This window comes from Bactrocera latifrons, unplaced genomic scaffold, assembly GCF_001853355.1.
Source record: "Bactrocera latifrons isolate USDA-ARS-PBARC rearing strain unplaced genomic scaffold, ASM185335v1 scaffold_290, whole genome shotgun sequence".
Lineage (NCBI taxonomy): Eukaryota > Metazoa > Arthropoda > Insecta > Diptera > Tephritidae > Bactrocera > Bactrocera latifrons.
This window is the reverse complement of record NW_017536519.1, coordinates 296,982-306,226: the sequence shown is the minus strand read 5'-3', so window position 1 is coordinate 306,226 and position 9,245 is coordinate 296,982. Positions and strand designations below refer to the sequence as shown.

Genomic DNA, 9,245 nt, shown 5'->3' with positions numbered 1-9,245 from the left:
TACATGTGTTGTTGTTGTACTGCTTTACTTATTATGAGATGACGCAGTCATTTTATTTGGTTTTATTTTACTTAATTTTTTTTTTTTTTTTTTTGTGTAGATGAGGAAGAGGAAGACCTCCACTCCGTTGGAAGGACCAAGTGGCTGTCTCTTATACACATCTTTTTTTTACTTAATTTTTTTTTTTTTTTTTTTTTTTTTTTTTTTTTTTTTGCAAATATGTTTATGTTGTAGCTCGTTATTGCTAATTGTTATTGTGTTACTTGTAATTAAGAATTTTGTGTCTTTATTGTTATAAATAATATCTGAAAATGAACATATTTCAAACGCAAATTTATTTTCATATCAGTTTGCTTTTTAAAAAAGTCGGTCGGTCGGACTTCCACTCCGTTGGAAAGACCAGGTGGAGAAGGACCTGGCTATACTGGGAATCTCTAGTGGCCGCCAAACAGCGAAAAGGAAGGACGGTTGTGAACTCGGCTATAACCGGGTAAGCGGTGTCTACGCCAATAAAGAAGAAGAAGAACCCAGGCAGTTTTAGATTTAACACATAAAAGATCTTTGCCTTTCAAGACTCCACAAATTCTTAAACCAGCTCGTATGCTAATTACGCCTYTCGCATTAATACATAAAGAGAATCGAGAATTATCGTTAAGTTTACTATAAATAAATACTCATATAAAGCAACGTACTATAAATATCAGTAGAAAACATGATTTACACTAGGCATCAAATGAAAGTATAATTTTAGTTTTGGTTCATTTCTTTSAAGGTAAAACTGAATTTGATTACAGATTTCATACATTTGTATTTATTAAGGGAATTTTTGTTACGGTGAAACTTTTTTTGTTCTGTTCTTGGTAAAAAACAAAAAAAATAAAAAATTGAGGGGAAGGATCTTAATGTAGAAGATGGGAAGAGGAGTGAAACGTATACAAAAGTATGTGAAATATATTCCATTTCGATCAGAGAGGCAAGAAGAAAGATTTTTGAATACTCCAAGTGAAGGAACACTTACAAGACTCAATATGGTGGAGGTCCACAGTCCAAAATTTCTACACACGCTGAGAGACTTGTACGAAGAAAAGCTGCTGAAAACCCTGAAGTTTAGCGGGGGAGKTGATTGAAAGTTTTGGTTTGGATGTTTYCATTAGTAAAATGAAARGAAATTGCAAACATCTGGTTTAGAAAACTATGTCRTAAATAAATGACCTCTGTTTTCCATTTCGAGTAAGTAAAAAGGACTAAACTTTACAAAAGAATATCCATGTGTGCCAACCACATTTTGAGATAAAGTAATTTGGTCCGATGAATTCAAATTCGAGCTAAGGAGTTAAAAAAACACATAAGGGAGTGTGGTGTAAACCTTCTGATGAGGATGTTCCATCATGGTTTGGGGCTGTTTTTCCAAAATTTGGTATATGCAATGTATTTAAAATCGATGGACGAATGACGGATGTTTCATATGTTGACCTTCTTAGTGACAGTTTTCGAAATAAATGCGGAAAAAGTGAAATTGGTGTCGTTTATCATACAATAAGATAACGACCTCCAACGCACATCTCGGCTGACTACTCGCTTTTTTGAAGAAGGCCTAAAGAAAACCTGGCCTGGCCAGCTCAGTTGCCGGATTTCAAGCCAATTAAGCATTTGTGGTTAATTTTTGATTCCAAAATAAGCAAAGCAGCCGTAAAAACTGGGTACAATTTTTCTTAGAGACGAAGGGTCAACTTGCCATTATTCCAATGAAAATCTTAGAAAATTTACTTCGAGGCATGCCAAACCTTCTTCGTACAGTAATTCAGAATAAAGAAGACAATTTTAATCACTAAGTTTACTTTTAAGCCAAAAATTTATAATTTCATTTGACCACTTTTTTTAAACAGTCCTTTTTTTAAAGTGTAATAAAATTGTTTCTTTCTATTTATATTAATTTATAATTTGTTACATAAATGACTATGTAAATGTAATATAAATTTTTTTTTTTTTTTTTTTTTTTTTTTTTTTTTAATTAATTTTTTTTTTTTTTTTTTTTTTTTTTTTTTTTTTTTTTGATAAAACTACATTGAAATAACGTCTGTGAGATTTATACTTTCATTTGGTGCCTACTGCTTGGTCGTTGCTGTTTCCAAACTGTCATTCTAATTGAAAATTCTAGGTGAAATGCGTTCGATTCACTACTTCGTAATTTTTGGATCATCAGACGCAATATTATCAAAAAGTGTGTGTATTTTGAAGTCTCATTCCATTCCGGCTTAGATTTCGAAAATTCAGTATCTTTTTGTAGCCACACGTTTTTTCTTCATCCACGACCTATCGCTTAATGTAACCACTTGGAGAAGTTTTGCTTCTATATGGAATAAATTCTTGAAATTTAGCGCAAAATGCCATAAAACACGCGCACAAATACGTGTGTGGGCTCTTTTCATTATATGCTTGCCACTTACAGTAATTTTTCAATCAATTCACCGGCTGCGTTCAAGCAATTACAGCCAAACAGCTCGCCTATTCAAATATTCGGCAAATCAAATGTGAACTCTTTGGAAGCTTTATGCTTATCCGCTGACGCAGAACATCCATCAGTCAAATACTTTGGTTTGTTTATATACACACATATAGTATATATGCGATGTATCTGAGCAGAAGAATAACACAGCAAATTGTATACACATGCTCAGCGCTATTTTTCAAGCCCCATATACCCATGTACAGACATCCACACATAAGGAAATACAAACATGCATTCGCACAATCACATAAACAAAAACACGCATTTATGAACAATTTTTAACTTTTTTCTGAATATTTCGTACCCCACTCAATCAGCGGCGACGAGGAGTCACCGCTGTGCCGATCACTGTAAGAAACTAGTTTCGCTTAGTTTTACGTTTTTTTGCCGCTGCTGGTCTTCATTTTTATCTAAACAATTTTCCAGTTTCAGTTTCAAGTGGTTCTTATTAGTCAGCTACTGTTTTTGTTATTGCTTGTGGAATCTATTAGCATAATCGTTGCGCATGCATGAAACTACATACATTTGTACATAGAACYAGGAATGTGTGTTTATAGGATCGAAAACGTAAGCAATCTGAGCTAAAAGTATGCAAACGTCGAGCGCTAAAARATAGGAGGCCACATAATAAGAAGATACAATTTCCTGATTTAAATTTACTTTTGTTTTCTTTTTAGACTAGGTTAGGGTGGGTTAGGTTCTATGGCTGATAGCAAAATGCTGACCGCTTTTGGATTAATGGATTAAGTTACTTGAGAAGCAAAAAACAAAAAAAAATCCTGTAATTAGAGCTCATCAATAGACAAAGCATTAATCAGTTTGGAGATTTTATTTCTATTTTTGTGCTAAAGTTTTCAAAACTTTTAAAATTCCATTAGCCGTTCATTAATTTACAATAGTTAATACATACGTTACGAAATATGTAGAATATTGTAAGAGCATTCATTTATTTTGCAGCTCACCTAGTCATGCTTACATACACASCGATAATATAAGCGAAATATGATTAATATGTTATCAAAGTTATATCTTATGACGATATGAATCATAATGGCTTTTTAGACTTATGAGCATTTTCGAATATTTTGATTATTTTTTTATCATTTATATAGTATATAGTATATGTACATATATACWTATATAGTAATAAATATTTATATACATACATATGTGGTGTTGATTAATAGCAGATCGGAGATACAATCAAAGGCAAATAAGATAGGAATACTCGTAATACGATTATGGAGAGCTAATAGCTAAACCTTTAAAGTGCTGAAGTTGGTCAAAGTGTCTCCAGGATAAGATCATCATATACTTATGAACTATGTAGTTTTAAACCGGAGTTTTTTTGTAATTTCTTTGCACTATAATTAAAAATTAAAATGTTTATTGTTGCAAAAAAGCACTTTCGGTTACTTTATATGTTCATTCAAAACAGTTAACGTTTAATGTTGCTAGATTCGTAGACTTTGTGAAACGGTGGCCTCGAAATTCTAATTATTTACGATAAAATACGAAAATTCGCAAATTTGCGCACGCTGTTATCTAACAATTAGTTGCACCAAAGCTTCTATGTCGMGCAAATTCCAATTGGGCATATGGCGTTGCCACTTAAATCGAATTGGAATTTTGTTTTAAACAATTTTAAGAATTTTTATGGGCGTTTGGTAATTTTTTTTCTAGTGAACATGAAAATTCCAATTGGGCAAATAGCGTTGCCACTAAAATCGATTTGTAGAAATATTTTTAAGAATTTTGATAAGCCTTTTGTAATTTTGTTGTTAACAGATAGACTCAATTGAAAGCAGGAGAAAAGTATATTATATAACTTTCTTTATAAAATATAATTTTAACATATTTTAAAGATAAGTGTATAAGAAAAATAATCTTAATTTGTAAAATTAGTTTCTGACTCTTACGAATCCAACTCAAACATATTCTACCGAAAGTTTAATCCATAATTGTTTAAAATAAATTTCTTCTCTTAAAAACAAAATTGTAAGCTATTCCTCCAAAATATGTTTCCTTTCTTAAATATCAGTATTTTTTATGCATTGCCTAAAACACTCCCTAAAAAGCATAACATTTTTTACTTTAACAGGCTTTCAGTTGAAAGTGGCTACGAAATACTATCTAAGTGGCAACACTGTACTCAAAAAGAAACAGCCATAAAACAAGCGCATTTATAGCCGTAAGTTGACAATGGACTTTGGGCAATTTAACGCATTAAGCACATAGCACGTAGATATGTACTCGTATGTATGTGTACGCTTAATGTGCGCCACAAGATATCAAGCTAATTGTTAAAGAAAAAGTGAAACAAAAACAAAACCGCCAACAATTTAAACTTTGTCGTATAAAAATAAACGTTACGGCACACTTCTTAAGACTTCGTTTACTTATGGCCTTAACTTTGTCCCCATAACTTACGTAAAAATCGAAAGCAAAATAAAGAGCAAAAAATTGATGAAAAAACACGAAATTCAGTTCTCACTTTTATTGCCTGGTTCTCAGCAACAAGCACAAATGTACATGTGTTGTTGTTGTACTGCTTTACTTATTATGAGATGACGCAGTCATTTTATTTGGTTTTATTTTACTTAATTTTTTTTTTTTTTTTGATGTGTAGATGTGCAAATAAAAGTGGAGCATGAAATGTGTCCAACGGTGTCAGCTGTGGTTAAAGGCAAAAATCAAATCGCCATAAAGCAGAACAGATTTATTCTTGCTGCAACAACAAAAAAGATATGATCGTATTCGCGAAAATAAAGAAAACAGAGAACCGAACACAAACAAAAGCAAAAACATCTTGTGTGACCGTATCGAATGGGTGTAATGAGTGGCAGAGGTTTGTTGTGAACACAGTAGCTACAGTAGGCGCCGAGTGGGCGCCACTTGCCACACGCCACATGTGGACACTCTGACTTGTTGAATTCGCTGGAAGCACAAGTGAGTAAGAACGCTCACATAGCGAGCTGCAAGCAATTAGATTTTTATTATAACTACACTGATCTGCTGGTTTTACGGCCAAGCGCTTTGTTCTCAGTGTTTTTCTTGTCTCACATAAATACAATGTTTACGGTATAAGCGTCAAAGCCAATTTTGTGGTTTTATTTTAATTTAATTTGTATTAATAAACAGCTGCTGTGCTCACTGTCAAACAGTTGTGTGCGTTATTGGCAACACTTTTAATAAATGTGATTAATGTAATTGTTTTGAAAATGGCGTTAAGTGCATGATTCACAATATCGAGTTCGCCAACAAGTAGATATTAAGAACATCAATTTTTTTTTTTTATTTTTTTTAATTTTTTTTTTATTTTATTAATGTTGACTTATGCTACTTTTATCTGTTACTGCTGCAAGTGTGTGAGACCACAATTGTGTTGAGCTTTAGAATGCTGTTTAAAATATTTGGCAGCTAAGCTCAAATTTCTGCATGGGTTCGGAATATGAAAGATAAAGAAATGTAAGGCATTTTCATAAATTTGTATTTRGTGGATCTGAATTCACAGTGCACAAAATTCTAAATTTCTGCGCCCAATGCCTGTTTTTTRATGACTAAATTTGCGTGCTTTCACTTTGACTAAATTAAGAGCATTTCAAAAATTATTTAGCATCTACTTATATATTTATTAAATTTAATACTAATAGATAAATTTACCACAAGAATAAATATTCCTCGAAATTTTTTCAATAAAATAGATTCAGTTTAGCAAGGCATACTAATAGAATCGTTCTTAAAAACAAAAACAAAAAGTTGACACTTTTTTCTTCATTGCATAAAAAACGAAAACTCACAAACCACTGCAGACATAATAATAAGTGATAGCAATAAGAGAGAGCAAAGCAAAATGTTGGTARATGTCCTAGATCGCCGATATTCATTCGTAGTTATTATTTTGATATACGAAAACGGCACTTGCATATTTTAAAAGCTCAAACTCTCCATATTGAAATACAATTTGTGGAGGTCCTGATTCAACAAAAAAAGGGCCAAACATGATGAGTATATTAAAGCGAACTGCAAGGGCTAACTACTGCCCGTGGTATCAGAATGAAGTCTCCGGTCAGACCGCTTTTGCTACTACCAGTTGACACCCAGCAACTCAAAAATAGTTTACATTTGTCGCTTGAACTTCAAATGTCTTTTCATTAGAAGGAATATTATTCAAAGTATATGACAAAAACTATACTGGAATTTCGAGGAAGGCCGAAAACTAAAATACTGAGATAGTGTATATATGTATATGTATTTTAGGCATCTCTTACTACCGATATACCTTACCGCATGCAARTTCTACMCCTGCCCGCTGGGGTAATCCAGTAGGAAACGTCGGAGACACTTTAAGATATACATATTTATAAATAATCGGCATGATTAGCTGGGTCCGCCCGTTTTCGAGATATCTCCTCAAAAAACTGCTCACTTCCCAAAACYAATGCAAGCTGAACGAWCRAAATYAAGTGCTTGTAYGGAAAGCTTTTTCATTTGCCGATATAGCTACATCTCATCTAAGGCAATAGTTCAATCACCGAAGAAATTRTTCAGATCGCATACAGCTCGACCATCGAAATTAATTCTTGTAAGGAATCTTTTATAATTGCGAAGAATAGTTTGATTSGATGCAATCGAAGTTAACGTTTCTTTTACTTATTAAGCTGCGACTGGCTTACGATACCTAATAATTAAGTTTTTAGAACATAGCAACAGCTTTTTAATAAGTTAGTAAAATCTAAAGATTTCTGCAAAAAAAAATCAATTGAAAAAAGAGAAACAAAGTTATCAGCTGAAGAACTCTACTTTCTCTTTAAGTTCCAAGCAAAAAGCTGTTTCAAGCTTTTGCAGATCTATCGATGTACCTTTCTCAGGTTTATTAAATCTTGTTTAACTCTTACAAGTTTAGATTCCACAACTTGTTKAATATTTTCATAGAAGGCAACTATGCATTTTAAGTTCTTCTATATCTTCACAATTTACTAATAACTAATTAATGTGCTTACAATATTTATAAATTAGCATAATTTTAAGAACTTTATTAAGTTAAATAAAGCCAAGTTTCGATGTAATTACTTACACGCTGTTGTTATTGTTGAGTTGGAAAAATATCCAACTGATAAATGCCAACCGCAATATTCTAAATAAATTATTTCAAAGCTGACGCATAATTTCTCTTTCATGAAGTAGGTTTGTGTGTATGTGAATTTCGCGTTTCTGGCCACTGAATTTCATTTAATTTCTTTATGCTATTTCTGTGTTAATTTTTGATATTCGCATTTCAATTTTGACGCTTTTAATTTTTGTTCACGATTTTTTCTTAGGTTTTGTTTTTAATTAAAATTTCAGCTAAAATTAATAAAGCACCAATCAAACATTTGCGCCGCTCAAACAAACAAACGCATACACACACATATATAAGTGCGCGTTTGCATTAATAATTCGAAAATGAAGCGAAGTGTAATATGTAGGCGTCTAGACAGTGGAATGAAATTGTATTAAAATTTATTGTTGACACATGCTGCACAATTTCGCTTATAACGGCTAATATTTTACACTGCTGGCACTTTCCAAAAATTACAACGATATGTTAAATTTATAAGAATTTTGCAAATTTTACTTTTGATTCTTTTTACGCTGCAGTTTTAAATGTTTCGCAGAACATGTTTGATAACTTAAGAGACTTTTTGATTTAACTTTTTTTGCTGGCAAACAGCGATAATATTTCCAAAARTAGGTTGCAATGCAATAGTCTTCTTAATTGATTTTGTTTTTTTTTTCTATTTATTGTAATTTTTTTATTTTAYTTCTTCATTGTTATTATCTACGTAGTTTTTCAAGGAGCACACACACACTTGCATACACTTTATTTTAGCTCTRTGTGCGTTAAGCAACTTCTGACGCCTGTGTTTAACTTGCACACCTTTCTTTTATAATTATTTTTATTTGTTTTTGCTTTTGCCATACATTTGATTCAATGTTTTCTCTAGCGCACTTTCTTGTTGTTACTTGCACTTGCTGTTACTGCTACCGGCGCTTATCACCGCATATCACCTGCCGGCGCACACATACACACACACACACAAGCCGTTGGCAGCGCACGGTTTAGTGTTATTGTTGTTCTTGTGTACTTTTAAATTTCTTATTTGTATTTTATTTACTTTTCCTTTTTGCCGTGCAGCAGCTGCTTGTGCGTGTATACGTTGCTTGCTTTTTGTTTGTTGTTGTTGCTGTTTATTTTTGCATACGCCGCTATCAGTCTATTGACGTGCTTGCTGGCTCCGGCACTGTTGATATTAACTCGATTAGAGACTGTTTGCTTTTGCTGCTTCAGGCAGTAAGAATTTTCTTGCAAACACAAGCGCTTGCAGACAAACAATCATATGTGTGTGTGTGTGATTTGAATCTAAAGCGYGAAGTTGTGCGCTTGCACTGAATCTGCGTACTTTATTATTGCCGGCTCGCAGCTTCACATTAAAACTGGTTGGCCCATTAAATGACCGCGTCGAACACTGCACTCACGCTTACCGGCGTCTTGCTTTATTACACATGCACTTCTTCACCACCGCACTCGCTCGGTTATCTAATGGCACTCTTTTATTTTTTACGAAACACGCATAAATTCGCTAGTTTCTTTTAAGCACTTTCTTATTTTTAATTTCGCTAACCCTCAATGCTCCTTCTAACCGGCTTTTACTGCATGCGGTAACTAGATGCCGAAACGTCTGACTGTATCTCG

The 9,245-nt window shown here is 33.0% G+C and overlaps 1 long non-coding RNA gene across 1 annotated transcript in view; it reads right to left on the bottom strand.

Moving 5' to 3' along the window:
* Positions 1–7,766, bottom strand: part of LOC108970231 — a 14,780-nt gene extending 7,014 nt beyond the window's left edge. Inside the window, exon 1 of the long non-coding RNA XR_001993464.1 lies at positions 7,587–7,766. This is a non-coding gene — a long non-coding RNA (uncharacterized LOC108970231). The remainder of the gene's footprint in view (positions 1–7,586) is intronic.
* Between the last annotated feature and the right edge of the window lie 1,479 nt (positions 7,767–9,245).